Source organism: Nelumbo lutea, chromosome 1 (assembly GCF_056320005.1).
Source record: "Nelumbo lutea isolate HS-2025 chromosome 1, American lotus-T2T, whole genome shotgun sequence".
Classification (NCBI taxonomy): Eukaryota; Viridiplantae; Streptophyta; class Magnoliopsida; order Proteales; family Nelumbonaceae; genus Nelumbo; species Nelumbo lutea.
Genome location: NC_142684.1, coordinates 152,149,497 through 152,164,414, shown reverse-complemented (window position 1 = coordinate 152,164,414; position 14,918 = coordinate 152,149,497). Strand labels below are relative to the sequence as shown.

The following is a 14,918-nucleotide window of genomic DNA, read 5'->3' as shown; positions in this document are numbered from 1 at the left end:
GAAATAAAAGGACTGTTTAATTGACAATCAAAATTAATATGTCCTATTTGACCACATAAATCGCATGAGATGCTAGATGGTGTATTCATGGCTGCAATACTAAAATTATCCAGTCTTTTATTTAAATTGGCTATTTGCGCAGATAAGGATGCAAAGGAATCAATGTGGTGTACTCCCCTCTTATTGGTTCGATCATTGCTCCACTGGTAGTTGTTTGGTGCCATCTCCTCCACTAAGTCATATGCTCCCTCTAGAGTTTTTCTCATGATTGTACCACCTGCGGCTGCATCAATAATGGACCATTTAGAGGGGGTAATGCCATTATAAAAGGTTTGTATTTGTCACCAAATTGGTATCCCATGGTGAGGACACCTCCTAAGCATCTCTTTAAGTCTTTCCCATGCTTCATACAGGGACTCCCTCTCAAATTGAGCAAAAGTAGTAATATCATTAATTAACTTTGTTGTTTTGGAGGGTGGGAAATATTTAGCCAAAAATTTCTAGGTTAAATCATTCCAAGTGGTGATGCTTCCTACAGGGAGTGAGTTGAGCCAATCTTTAGCTCTATCACGCAATGAAAAAAGAAATAATCTTAGCCTAATTGCATCATCACTAACTCCATTGTGTTTAAATGTATCACATATTTCAAGGAAGTTAACGATGTGTGCATTAGGGTCATCACTTGGTAACCCACTAAACTAAATACTAGTTTGGATCATTTGAATTATTGCAAGCTTTATTTCAAAATTATTGGCATGGATGGTAGGCTTGCAAATGCTGGATGTCACCCCATCAATGTTTGGACAAGCATATTCCAAGAGGGTGCAATTTCCTTCTACCATCTCTCCTTCTATCTCTATGGCTAGTTCGCAGATGACAACCTCTTTTCTTTCTTTTCCTTTGTTGGCCCTTTGCAACAAACGAAGGGTCCTTTCAATCTCAGGATCGAATTCAGCTAATCCTTCCTGTCTAGTGCATGTCATGCACTAGTAATTCTGAACTAACAAGAATTCGAACAAACAAATAAAAATAAAAATAATACCAGAAATAAAAGGAAAATAGAATAATAATAAAAAAAACAGAAATAAAAGGTCCAAATTAAACAAGGTTAACAAATTCTAATATTATTTTAGGATTAAATCCCCGGCAACGGCGCCAAAAACTTGATAGCTATAAATATATAACTCTAGCAAGTGCACTAGTTATCAAGTAGTATAATAATATCGTTCCCGTGGGGATTTAACAAAATAAGTATTAGAATCACAGTCTTCCCTAATTATTTGGACAGTCGAAATTTAGATTTAAGGAAACAAGAACTACTGAAAATAAAAATTGGAACAAAGAAAAGTAAAAACAAGGGTGATCACTAATCGAATATGCAAATGATGGAATCGCTAGGACTTTTGGTCCACCTAACCAATGCAATGAATATTGATGGGTTTAATTATCCAAGACTAATTGTTATTCCCATAAGCTGAAATTTTCACAAATTTATTTAATATTCTCTCTCGAGATATACTAAACCTACGCCCATCAGGTAACCCTTCGATCTCTCGAGTAGAGCTCTCAAGATGGAAGTACATTAAGTCCAAGAAAACCATTGAATTTAGATGAATCATGTATATATATATCTCTATATATCATTCAATTCACACTATGAATTATTCTGTCAATTATGTGAACTCCTTTCTCAATTCATTCACATAACCCAAATCAATTAAGAGGTGGCCAAGCTCTTAATTGCATTAAACACAATAATTCATAGATTATATGGAAATCACAATCTTGGATAAATCAAGAAAATAAAAATATATTCATCAACATGATTAGGCTTTCCATAGCCCTAGCAAGAAACAAATCAGTTCATGATGTAAGAATTAAAACAAACAAAGGGGAAGAAAGAACCCTTGAATTCGTCCATGGTGTTGAAATCTCCTCTTCTTGAAGCTTCTTGAATTCTTGAACCCTTCTTGACTGATTGCTCCTTGCTTCTTGATTCAAATCAGAAGTTGAATGATTGAATGATTCAGTGATCCAGTGATACCTAAAGCTGGTCCGCCCCCTCCTTTATATAGATTAAAGGGGAGGGGGTGGTCTCCTACTTTCTCTTGAAGTTGATTTTTATAGGAAATAGAAAGTCCTATCCTAATTCTAATCCTATCTCTTTATCTCTTGAACTCAATCCTTTTATCACACTAAGATTACATCAAGAATTTAAATCTAGAAGGATTCTTCTTGGTTTCTTATTCTTAGATTCGTAATAGACCTCCTCTGCGAATTGGGCTTCAGCCAAGCTTTTCTGCGAGTTGGGCTTCAGCTACGGATTGGGCCTTCCTATGAATTTGCCACGACTTCGGGCCTGGAATTGACTTCGATGCAGGCCGAATCTACGAAAGCCCAAAACATGAAAGTTGTGGCTTTTTCTCTTATCTTTTCAGTGGATCTTGAATAAGCCCACTCAGAGTTTGGAGATGCGAGTTAGGCCCAAATCACTGAACGATGTCGAAACTGTGAAAAATCATCCGATTTGTCTTTCTTTGCTCTTGATGTCTTATTTCATACCTTGGACCAAAATACAAGAAATATGAGTCCAATTAGATGCTAATTTAGTATAAAAGATAGAATAATCGGGGATAAAAAATATGATAAATTCTACTCTCATCATTCACTGGTCAGCCAGCAAACGGATTTTGTGATACCTCAAGTCCACCTTAGATCATGGACTTCTTCTTCGTCCCTCTTAGCCACTCACACTTGAGGCTCTCTCAGATGCTGATTGGGCCAGTTGCCCAGTGGATAGGCATTCCCAAGGGGGTTTTGCATCTATCTTGGTAACAATTTGATTACATGGAGTTCTCGCAAACAAAATACCATATCCCACCCCAATACAGAATTCGAGTATTGCAACCTTGCCTCCACCACTATTGAACTCTTGTGGCTACACATGTTGCTCACTGAATTAGGTTGGAAACTTTCCTCCTCTTCTATTTTATGGTGCAATAAACTAAATGCCAAATATCTTGCTTCCAATCCAATGCTTCACTCTCGCACCAAGCACATAGAGCTGGACATTCACTTTATCTGCGAGAAGGTAGATGATGGTTCACTCTTGGTTTGCTTCCTCCCTAGCAAGGATCAAGTTGTAGACATTCTGGCCAAACCACTTCCTCTGGACGATTCCATGACCTGAAGCTCAAGCTTACCATGTCCAAACGACCTGTCAGCTTGTGGGGGTATGTTAGGGAAGTCACATCAGCTATACAGGGCAATAATAGATGAAGGTAATCCCTATCACTCTATTTAATAGATAAGGATAATCATTATCTTTCTGTTGTAACCTGTTATTCTTTATCTCTTTGTAATCTTTATCAGATTGACACCGCGTGTATATGGACTCATATCTCTAATACATAACAACACTTTTCCATTCTTTGTGTTACTCTATCTCCTAACCTTAGACTAAATGATGGCAAGACTTGAATTCCCTGCACCTTCAAGACCCATTATTGCTAAACCAATTAGACATAAGTGTTAGACAGTTTTGTATGCCCTTAGCTTCAATCAAAATTGATGTACTTTATGAGTTTATTGTAAATGAATAAAAGTGCATATTTGATTCATGTTCCCTTGGTATGTTTTTGTGTAATACCCTTAAACTAGACACTTATTGAGACTCGTGTTAGTTTAGAAAGTTCACAGCCAGTGGGTCGGTCTGGGGAGACCTATCCTGACAAGGCTGACACTGTGGTGCCATCAAGTTGGTTGAGGTGGCTTGTCTCAGTTACCGGGGTGAGACCCTAGGCACATACAGTGTGGGATTAATTGAATCTTTGAACTTGACCAGATTTCCAGTATTGCCCTGGACCTTGGAGATTGATGGGCAAAACTGGAAAGTTGCACCTGACCCCTAGACTCGATTATGATACTGCACTAGGTGTCAGATCAGTTTGTCTTTGATGTACCAATTAGTGAGATCCTTAGCGGGGGTCAAAACCTGGGTATGTTGGGACAATCCGAGAATTCATCTGAGTGGGTGATCATAGTGACAGGATCAGCCCCTTTGTTGGACAAAGGTGATGATCGGGGATGCGCTCTCACTGTTGGAAACCAAGACTGCCGGCAGCCGATTTCAACCGTTGAGATTTGTTTTGCAAAGTATATTTTATATGAGATATAAAAGTATATATATTATGGTTTCTAAAATGTTTGCAAAAGGTTTTAATTCCCGGGATCCATATAAGTGGAGAGTGCAACACTGTTCCTTGCAGCCGAAGGAGAGGTCCTCTCTTGTCGAGCAGTGTATGATCATTAAGGGCTGAGAGGTTAAGTGTAAGACCATTGAGGATAATACCTGATGGGTTAATCTTGCATCTGCCCACAGTCCCTGGGTGTTACAAGGTGGCTTGGCCCAGGGACCACTTAGGGTAAGTGTTGGGCCCATAGAGCCCATTTGATGGGTTTCAGGGGGTGCACTGTCTTTAACAGTGTATTCGACTAGGCCTTGTATCAAAGGCTAGGCCGAACCCATGTGGCTGATGTGTAGATCAATGCTTGGGTCCCACGCCATACAAGGAAGCCCAACTGGGCAGCAGTTAGGAAGGTTGAGTGAGCATATAAGCTTAATGGGCCTAAAGCCCATTTCGAAGTGGGCTATTTAGTTAATTAGAGGGGAAAATTCTGAGATAGATTAGCAGATAGGATAGGGTCTTAATCCTATCCACTCAGAGAGTCCAGATCTGAATGTGATTCAGATCTAGAAACCTCCTAATGGGATTAGGATAAAGCTAATCTAATCTGCAGATAAGATAAGGGTTTATCCTTATCACTAGAAGAGAAGGCTGATCCAAATATGATTTGGATAAGCACCTCCTAATGGGATTAGGAGCTGATCTTTTAAGTTAACAAAAAGAAGGAGGGGGCGGCAGCCTTGAGAGAGACTAACAAGAAACACATCAGATCCTCTTTAGTGCTGAAATCAAGAAGAGAGAATTCTGCAGCCTGCGAATACTCTCTTATCGCCTCCCTGCTCTTGTCGCCCTGTTTGCCAATTCGATCTCCAGCTGTGGGAGAAGTCAAGATTGGATCTTGACATCAGTTCTTTGAGAAAGAATTGAAAAGGAAGTTGTGCTCACGTTCCATTCTACTGTTTCTTGCGAAGGACAAAGTTCTTGGGGAAGAACACTGCTGATTCTGCTCCATCCTGCACTGCGCCATCTTCAGTGGGAGCAGTCTTTGGATCCTTCCTTTGGCGTGAACACTTTCGTTGGGAGATATTACTTCTCCGTATCAGGTATTATTCTCTCCCATTCCTTTTGGTTCAGATTTGATTCAGTTTAAGGTTCAAGATTTATCCTTGAAAATATGATTTTCTAAATAGGGAACGTGATTCCTAGTTGAAGGGAGAGAAAAATTTTTGAAATTCGCCCCTTATTCCGCAATCTCTGGGCGTCCATGTGATGGATCTCTCATCCCTTTCAATAAGACTATTTATTACATGGCATCCACTAGGGGCAGAGCCAGAAAATTGTTATAAGGGAGGCCAAAACATAAATGAAGTATGGATGGGCCCTTAGGGGGGGCCAACCATTGAGATGGAGAATGGGGAGAGGAGAAAATTTACAAGGAAAATTGTTTCTCAGTGGGAGTTTCTGAACCATAGGGGGTCCATGGCTCCCCTTGGTCCCCTTGGCATCCACCTTTCAATTGTTCCAATCTAATGGCCCATAACCCAATAGTTTAAGCTTTTGGATTGTATGTGGCGTCCCTCTCTTATGTGTAAGTCTTACATGCATGTACGTGTAAGAGCCCCTGTTTTTTATGACTTCCCTCTAAAGACTCCTATTCATTACCAATAGGTCCAACACACAACAACCATCCAAGTGCTTTGGTATTTAGTTTGAGCATACTCTCTTTGGAGAGAATCAAATGTAACCCATGACACTATAGAAGCACAATATCCACTAAGACCTCTATGCATCATTACTGATGCAACACAATCCGGGCACTCCTAGCTGGATGCTGACTGGCTCCTTGTTGGCAACGAACGACACCTGAGAAGACGGAGAAGAAGGATTCCCAGGGACTTTCCCGGTGGGAATACTCCGAAGCTTAAGTTAGAATGCTGGGCAGAAAGAAAAGAGTAAAAAAGGCTAAGAGTGTAGGTCGCACTTTATCACAGTGCTCATGAGTTTAGCTCGCGAGCAGGTAAGAACTCAAGTTGAGGATATGAGTAAGTATGAGAGTATGTAGGTGTCAAAGTGTATTTAAAGTGTCCTCTCTCCTTCGCCTAAAGGGCTTTTATAGGGGCGTCCTTGTCAAATTGGGCGTAACCGCCACTGGCCTCCTGTCGCAACCGTTACCTACCAGGTCTGTGTAGGTGATCGTTATAACGTACTATCCGCTTGGAAGAGTGACATGTCCCAAAGAGGCAGGCATGCCTCCATCTGTTGAGAGATGTGGGTGCAGACTGTCAAAAGGACCAGGGCTGCGCCGTCAGTAGAGAGACGTGGCACAGTTTGACCAGTACAGTCTTGTCAAATAGAAGCTTCCTGAGAACATTGCATTGCCTAGTTGCAAGCTACTTCGTAGCGAGCTATCATTGTCGTGAGCTACTTTGTAGCAAGCTTAGGGGTACTTTGGGGTGACCCTTACCAAGGTTGGTCTATGGGGCAGTTCTTCTTCCTAAGAGCTAGAGCGAGCTAGTTTCTCTAGCTTGCGAGCTGAAATAGTCTTGGAGTATTCCCATCTCGATAGCTCGGGGAACCTGGAGCTTGCATTGTAGCGAGCTCCCCCTACAACGAGCTATGACATAGCGAGCTGCTTTACAGGCTCGTTACTTAGTTTGTTGTCTGACTATGATGCTGAGTTGTTGCTCGTGCTGAGTCAGGTCCACGTGTCATTATCTCAGTAGGTCGGGTCAAATCATCCTCTATCAATTGCCCCCCACTCCTCGAGCTAAGAGTACTTCCTTAGCGTGAGGAGTTTGTGAAGTGTGACAGATTGATTTGACCGAAATTCAAACTTGACTGACTGCTCATATTAAATGCGTGCGCGGGAATCAGGGGATTTTCTGTTTCAGCCAGTCACATTTCGGTTTCGGTTTCGTGCAACCGTCATTACCTCAATCATGGGAGACATGCAGCCAGTCACATTTCAGTTTCAGAAGGCGTGCGGTCAGCTCGACTACGAACCGTTAGATCTACCTTAATCTGGGCCATCAATTCAGAGGCACAAAGACTATAAATAGGAGGGCCCTCTAGGCCTCACTTTCTCTCACACCATCTTGCTGTCTTTGGATCCTGAGGTCGCGCATCCATCTAGTCTACCCGAGTTCCTCACTTTACTTCGTTTCATCTTTTCCAGTGAGTCTCAATCACTGTCAATCATGTCTGGGTACCCGTACCATACTTATTATCGGGAAGGTAACCAGGACAATGATGCTCCCTCGAGCTCTAGGGGAGCTTGGGAGCAGGTTCCGAAGGCTCGAAAGACCTCCGGTTATGTGGCCTCTACTTCTCGGGGGAGGGAGCCTGACACCTTTGGTCCTTCTTCTATGACGGCGGAGAGACTCAGGTCTCTAATCCGCTATTTTCACCTTCTTGGGGACCTCGTCTACAATCTCCCCACTGGTAACTTTCCTTGGGAGCATGGTCCCAATGATATAGTTATCTTCCAGAAACAGCTTGAGGCTGGCCTGCGTCTCCCCCTGCACTCCCTAATAGTGGAGGTGCTAAACCATTTTAATGTCACCATCGGTCAGCTTCATCCCAACGCTATTCGGAATATGATTGGGACTATATCTTTGTGTTATGAGTATTGTCTCCCCTTGAACCTTGACATTTTTGCCTCTATTCTTTGTATAAAAAATGCCACTCCCGGGGCTCCATCGGAGAGGCATTTTTACTACCTCTCTCCCCGCCACGGCTATAAGCTCTTGTACGAGCTACCAAATAAGATTCCCGCCTGGAAGCAGGATTATTTTATGGTCCGTAACCCCTAGGGGTGGCCCTTCCAAACTTCTTGGAGGGGTGTCATCCAGGACCTCGGGGCCGAGCTGGACCCTGAAACTCAAAAAACGATGCTATCCTAGGCATCAATAGGCTTCCTCTGTTTGGACTACTTGGCCGAGGAGAAGCTCACGCAGGCTGGCCTGAGCCCGGGTAGGTTGCCTTTTTAGGTCGCGCAGTGCCTTGTAACAATATTGTGTATACATTCATTTTGTTCTTATCGTATTAATATCTTGTGGTTTCTTTTTGGCAGCCATCATGTCTAGCATTGACGCACGCCGCCTCCTCTCTAGTAACTAGAAGTGCAAAGTGAAGAGGTCGCGCCTTGACCGGACTCCCCCCTCTGAGGGTACTAAGTTCGAGTTTGCTGAGGCAAGCTTCACTTCTCCTCCGCCCGAAGTTCCGCTGCCTCCATCTGAAGGAGGTGCTGGCAGGGCTAACTTCGAGGAGGGTGAGCTCCCACAGCAAGGGGTGATTCCTCCTGGTCCTTCTCAGCCATTTCCCTACCTGCAGCTCCCAGTGGGGAGCTGGAAGGGTGTGAATGACTATGTTGTGGCTCGTCAGAGGATCCGAAGGGCGACCTGCAATGACGAGGTGGCTAAGTGAGGGTCGATAGAGCCTGGGGATCTTTTCATGCTCGCCGCCTCTCACTGTATGGTGGTAAGTGGTCCTTCCCTTCCTCTCCTTTTTTGCTTCGTTTTGTTGCCTTCTGACTTTAGTCTTTTGTTGGTAGGTGAACACCACCATCCACGCCATGGCCCTCCAAACACACATCCACTCCGACAACGCTCACAACCAGAGGGCCATCGTTCAGAAGCTCTAGGGCGAGCTTGACTGGACTCGGGGTGAGCTCCTTCACACTCGCAAGGGGAGTGAGTCCCAGGAGCTGCTCATCCGAGACCAGGAGGCGCAGATCGCTAGGCTTTCTGAAGAGAGCGTGCGCTACAAGGAGGAGTCGTCGAGGGTGGCAGTGGAGAGGGAGCTCCTTCGGCAACAGGTGCAGGACTTGGAGTCCACTCTTCTGGACCGAACTCGAAACTTTGACAACATGGTAGAGGCCGAGCATGAGAAGGTAGTCTGGGACTTTAAGGAGTCCCAGGAATATCACGACCTCCAGGTTGTGCCTTTATCTCCTATCAAACTTTCTCAAGCTATTTAGCTCGGTTTTTTTTTTTCTTTTTTGTAATAGTAATGAAATTTCTTTTTCTTCAAAGTATGGCGTGCTCCCTGTATTTTTTGCTAAAGCGATCTCATCACCCTAGCTATTAGCACTACATACCTAAAGTAGGACTTTTCGGTAGTCGTTATCCCGAGCTGTCCCTTAACGTTCAAGGCATTTCTATGGTATACCACAAAGTGATTACCATGTAAGCCCGAACTATGCGCTTGTTGGTGATTCCTTAGTTCAACCAACGTACTAAGACGAGCTATGCTTCATAAGGTTTAAACCGAGCCGCTTACACCTCTGATATTTCATACTCTGCCTTCGCCACTGAAGGGGCTAATTCTTTCTTGATGCCAAGATCTTAGTTAGCTCAGTTTTTCAGCCCTTAAGTAGAGGGTGATTTATAGTCTACCCTTGAATTTTGCCCATGCCATGAAGGCGACTAGGTATTATTGCATCGAGGCCGTGTTAGCTCAGCATTTTGGCCCTTAGGCTTCTAGGAGTGACTCATGGTCTACGAAGTAGTTTGCCCATGCCGTAGAGGCGACTGGGTCTTGTTGCGTTGAGGTTGTGTTAGCTTAGCATTCTGGCCCTTAGGCCTTGAGAGTGACTCGTGGTCTACTCAGTAGTTACAGGTAATATTGGCTTAAGTTGACAATATTCCATGCCCGAGGTACTTGTTTCCCTTCAAGGGTTTCGAGTTCATTTGTTCCTTTCTCGAGCACCCGTTTCACTCGGTAGGGTCCTTCCCAATTTGGTCCAAACTTGCTAGTGCCGGGCTCAGGTACCATAACTTTACGAAGGACAAGGTCGCCGACACGGAGGTTCTGCTTCTTGACCCTGGCGTTATAGTACCGAGCTACTCTTTGTTGGTAAGCTACGATCCTGATATATGCGAGGTTTCTTACTTCATCGAGTAGGTCGAGGTTGGTACGTAGCTCGCCTTCATTTGCCTTGTCATCATTTGCTTCCAGTCGTAGCGAGGGAACCTCGATCTCAGCTGGGATGACTGCTCTGGTGCCATAGGTGAGGTTGAAGGGAGTTTCTCCTATGGCGGTCTTCTCTGTGGTTCGGTAAGCCCATAGAACGCTGGGTAGCTCGTCTACTAACAGTCTTTTAGCTCGGTCTAGGCACGCTTTTAGTCCGCAGAGTATAGCTCTGTTTGTGACTTCTGCTTGGTCGTTTGCTTGAGGGTGCGTGACCAAAGTGAAGTTTTGTCGGATCCCCATGTCTTGGCACCGGTTCTGGAATTTGATGTCCTCGAACCGCTTTCCGTTATCAGAGATTAATACCCAAGGTAATCCGAAGTGGCACACTATGTTCTTCCAAAAGAACATAGTATATCGATGCCCACTTGGTGAAATAATCCACTACTACCACTAGAAATTTTCTCTGGCCTGTTGCGGATGGAAATGGTCCAAGTATATCAATGCCCAATTGCACAAAAGGCCACTGGCTAGTGAGATACTTGAGATCGGCAGCGGGTTGATGGTGGATGTTGGCATGTCTCTGGCACTTGTCACACTTTCAGACGAGCTCAATGGCGTATGCTTTCATTGTTGGCCAGTAGTATCCCTGTCGTAGTGCTTTTTGGGCGAGGGCCCTGCCCCCCAAGTGTCCGCCGCACAGGCCCTCATGAGTGTCGCAGAGCACGAACTCGGCTTCGAAAGGTCGCAAGCAGCGTAGGTAGGGGAGCGTGTAGGATTTTCAGTACAGTCGTTCGTATATTATGACATATTTGGCTGCCTAATGCTCTACCCTTTGAAAAGTTCAAAGAATTTAGACAAGAGGTCGAGAAACAGTTAGGGAGAGAAATTAAAACCCTTCGATCAGATCGAGGTGGCGAGTATCTCTCTGACGAATTCAGGGACTACTTAAAGGACAATGGGATAGTATCACAATTAGCTCCTCCTGCTTCACCACAACTTAACGGTGTTTTAGAGAGGAGGAATAGGACCTTATTGGATATGGTCCGGTCGCTTCTCATACACTCAGAGTTACCCACATCCTTTTGGGGTTACGCATTAGAGACTGCGATTTACGTGCTGAATCGGGTTCCAACCAAATCGGTTCCGAATACTTCATATGTACTTTGGACCGGAAAGAAACCAAGTGTCAGACACGTAAATATTTGGGGTTATCTAGCACACGTTAAAAGAATGAGTGCAGACAAGTTGGAATCCAAGACCAACCGTTGCCTATTTGTAGGCTACCCAAAAGGCTCTGTAGGTTACCTATTCTATGACCCAAGTGAGTAGAAAATGTTCTGCAATCGAAATGCACAATTCTTGGAAACCGATTAAATCCTGGACACCCATCGTCAGGAAGTTGTTCTTGATGAGGAGAGCTCAGGAGCAGTGGGAGATGTCCCACAGTTCTAGGTAGTGACCAACCTAGAAGATCCACTCGGGTATCCAGGCCACCAGTCCGTTATGGTTATGACCAGGATAGTTACCTGGTGGAAACCTTGACTAGTGCGGAGGATCCTGTGACTTACGTGGAAGCTATGTTGGACATAGATTCCCAGAAGTGGGTGGAGGCCATGAGAGCAAAGATGGACTCAATGAAGACCAATGGAGTCTTGACTCTAGTAGATCCACCCTCCGGGGTAAAAGCAATCGGTTGCAAATGGATTTACAAGAGGAAGAAGGGCCCCGATGGTAGGATTGAGACCTTCAAAGCTTGTCTAGTGGCAAAAGGGTACACTCAGAAAGAGGGCATCGATTATGAGGAAACCTTTTTGCCTGTGGCCATGCTTAAATTCATTAGGATCCTGCTAGCTATAGCAGCATATATGATTATGAGATTTGGCAGATGGATGTCAAAACTGCATTCCAGAATGGAAATCTTATTGAAGATATCTATATGTAGCAAATGCAAGGTTTCATTGCTGCAGGTCAGGAAAACATGGTATGTAAACTTAATAGATCCATTTATGGACTTAAGCAAGTTTCTAGAAGTTGGAACATCCGTTTTGACTCTGCTGTCAAATCGTTTGACTTCGAGCAGAATCTGGATGAACCCTGTGTTTATAGAAAGACCAGTGGTGACAAGTTTACGTTCTTGGTTCTGTATGTAGATGACATTCTACTCATTGGGAATGATGTAGGAATGTTAACTATAGTGAAAGTATGGCTTTTACAACAATTCTCCATGAAAGATCTTGGAGAAGTCTCATATATACTAGGTCTTCGACTCTATAGAGATAGATCGAAGTGGATAATAGGACTATCCCAATCTGATTACATTGACAAAATAGTCAAAAGATACAGCATAGAAAACTCCAAGAAAGGAAATGTTCCTTTCAGGCACGGAGTCACTCTCTCCCAGAAGATGTCTTCCAAGACTTCTAAGGAGATTGATGGCATGAAAGACGTTCCCTATGCCTTTGCCGTAGGGAGCATCATGTATGCCATGCTTTGCACTCATCCTGACATTGCTCAGGCAGTGAGTGTAGTAAGCAGATTTCAGGCCAACCCAGGGCAGGAGCGCTGGACTGCTGTGAAAAATAGACTTAAGTACCTTCGAAGGACAAAAGAATTTTGTCTAGTATTCGATGGTAACTCACTACAGATCCAAGGGTATACAGATGCCGATTTTCAGTCGGATCAAGATGATAGAAAGTCTACATCTTGATATATTTTCACGATAGGATCGTGTGCTACTTGCTAAAAAAGCAGCAAATAGGGGTCTACTACAGACTCCACGACCGAGGCCGAGTACATTGCCGCAAGTGAGGCTGCCAAAGAAGCCGTGTGGATGAAGTTAATTCACGAGTTGGGAGTAGTTCCATCCAGCACATCACCCATCCTATTGTTATGTGACAACAATGGAGCCATTGCTCAGGCTAAGGAGCCATGAGCCCACTCGAAGTCGAACCACATTGAGAGGAAGCACCACGTACTGCGGGAGATTGTTGGTAGAAGGGACATCCTGATTTAGAAGGTAGCGTCAGCGGAAAATGTAGCAGACTCATTGACGAAACCACTATCACAGAAAGTGTTTGAGAAACACGTGGAAAGCATGGGGACCCCGGCTTGTAGATGTACTTTATGAGTTTATTGTAAATGAATAAAAGTGCATATTTGATTCAAGTTCCCTTGGTATGTTTCTATGTAATACCCTTAAACTCGACACTTAATGAGACTCATATTAGTTTATAATGTTCACAGCCAGTGGGTCGGTGTGGGGAGACCTATCCTGACAAGACTGACACTGTGGTGCCACCAAGTCGGTTGGGGTGGCATGTCTCAGCTGCCAGGGTGAGACCCTAGGCACATACAGTGTAGGATCAATTGAATCTTTGCCCTAGACCTTGGATATTGATGGACAAAACTAGAAAGTTACACTTGACTCCTGGAGTCAATTATGATACTACACTACTGAAAGAATGGTAGGATCCATCTAATGGACGCCATAAAGGTTGCGGAATGGGTGGGCGAATTTCAAAATTTTCCTACCTTCTCCCAACTGGGAATCATATTCCCTAAATTTAGAATACAATATTCAAGGATCCTACTTGAACCATAATCAAACCAGATCTGTACCAAAAGACAAATGGGAGGAATATACCTGATCCGGAGAAGCACTATCTCCCAAAGTTGGTGTTCACGCCCAAAGAATGCTCCAAGATCCGTTCCTGCTGAAGATGACACAGCTGTAGATGGAACAGAACCAGCAGGGTGCGTTCTACACACTGGATCCTTCGCAAGTATCCTCTGGAAGCACTAAACACTGAATCTATTTCAGTCTTTCTTGCAAGACAGATGTCAAGAACAGATTTCTTGACTTTCTTTTCTGCAAAGATCTAATCTTGCAAAGGAGATGGTGGCGGCAGGAGGAGAACTCTAAAGGCGAAAAGGCTGAACTGCCCTTTTTTTTTTTCTTTTTTTGGAGTATGAGATCTGATCTCAATTCGCATGAACCTTTCTTGCGATTTTTCTTGATTCGAGATCTTTTGTATTTCTCTCCTTTTTGGTTATTGTTTCTCCTCCTTTCTTCTTGATTAAGAATCCTCCTAATTAGGAGTTATCCCAATCCAAATCAGTATTTGGATAGGGGATAATCTTAATCCTATCTGCAGATAAAATTAGCTCACTCCTGATCTTATCAGGAGGTTACCAGATTCAAATCTAATTTGAATTTGGTCTCCAAGAGTGGATAAGGCTAAAGGCCCAATCCTTTTACTAACATTAATCTCAGATTCGCCCCAAAGATGGGTGATCATATCAGCCCACCTCGAAATGGGCTTCTGGCCCATTAAGTGTTCAGTGTCTAATTACTTTCCAATCTGCTGCCCAGTTGGGCTTCTTTGTATGGCATGGGACCCAAGCATTGATCTACACACCAGCCACATGGGTTCGGCCCAGCCGAATTCACTGAAAAAACTCAATGAACCCCTTGATTCCATCATATGGACCCTATGGGCCCAACACTTACATTAAGTGGTCCCTGGGCCAAGCCATCTTATAAAAACCCAGGGACTGTGGGCAGGTGCAAGATTAGCCCATCAGGTATTATCCTCAATGGTCTTACACTGAACCTCTCAGCCCTTAACGATCAAGCACTGCCGGACAAGAGAGGACCTCTCCCTCGGCTGCAAGGAACAGTGCCACACTCTCCTCTCACATGGATCCCGGGAATTAAAACCATTTGCAAACAATTTGAAACCGTACATATATATAAATATATTAATTTTGCAAAACAAAATTCCAACGATTGAAATCAACTGCCGGCAGTTTGGTTTC

At 43.9% G+C, this 14,918-nt stretch overlaps 1 non-coding gene across 1 annotated transcript; it reads left to right on the top strand.

Annotated features, from left to right (window-relative positions):
• The first annotated feature begins 354 nt into the window (after nt 1–354).
• On the top strand, nt 355–461 carry LOC148878417 (small nucleolar RNA R71). The gene has a single exon (XR_016106340.1). It is a non-coding gene; the product is annotated as a small nucleolar RNA R71 (small nucleolar RNA).
• The last annotated feature ends 14,457 nt before the right edge of the window (nt 462–14,918 follow it).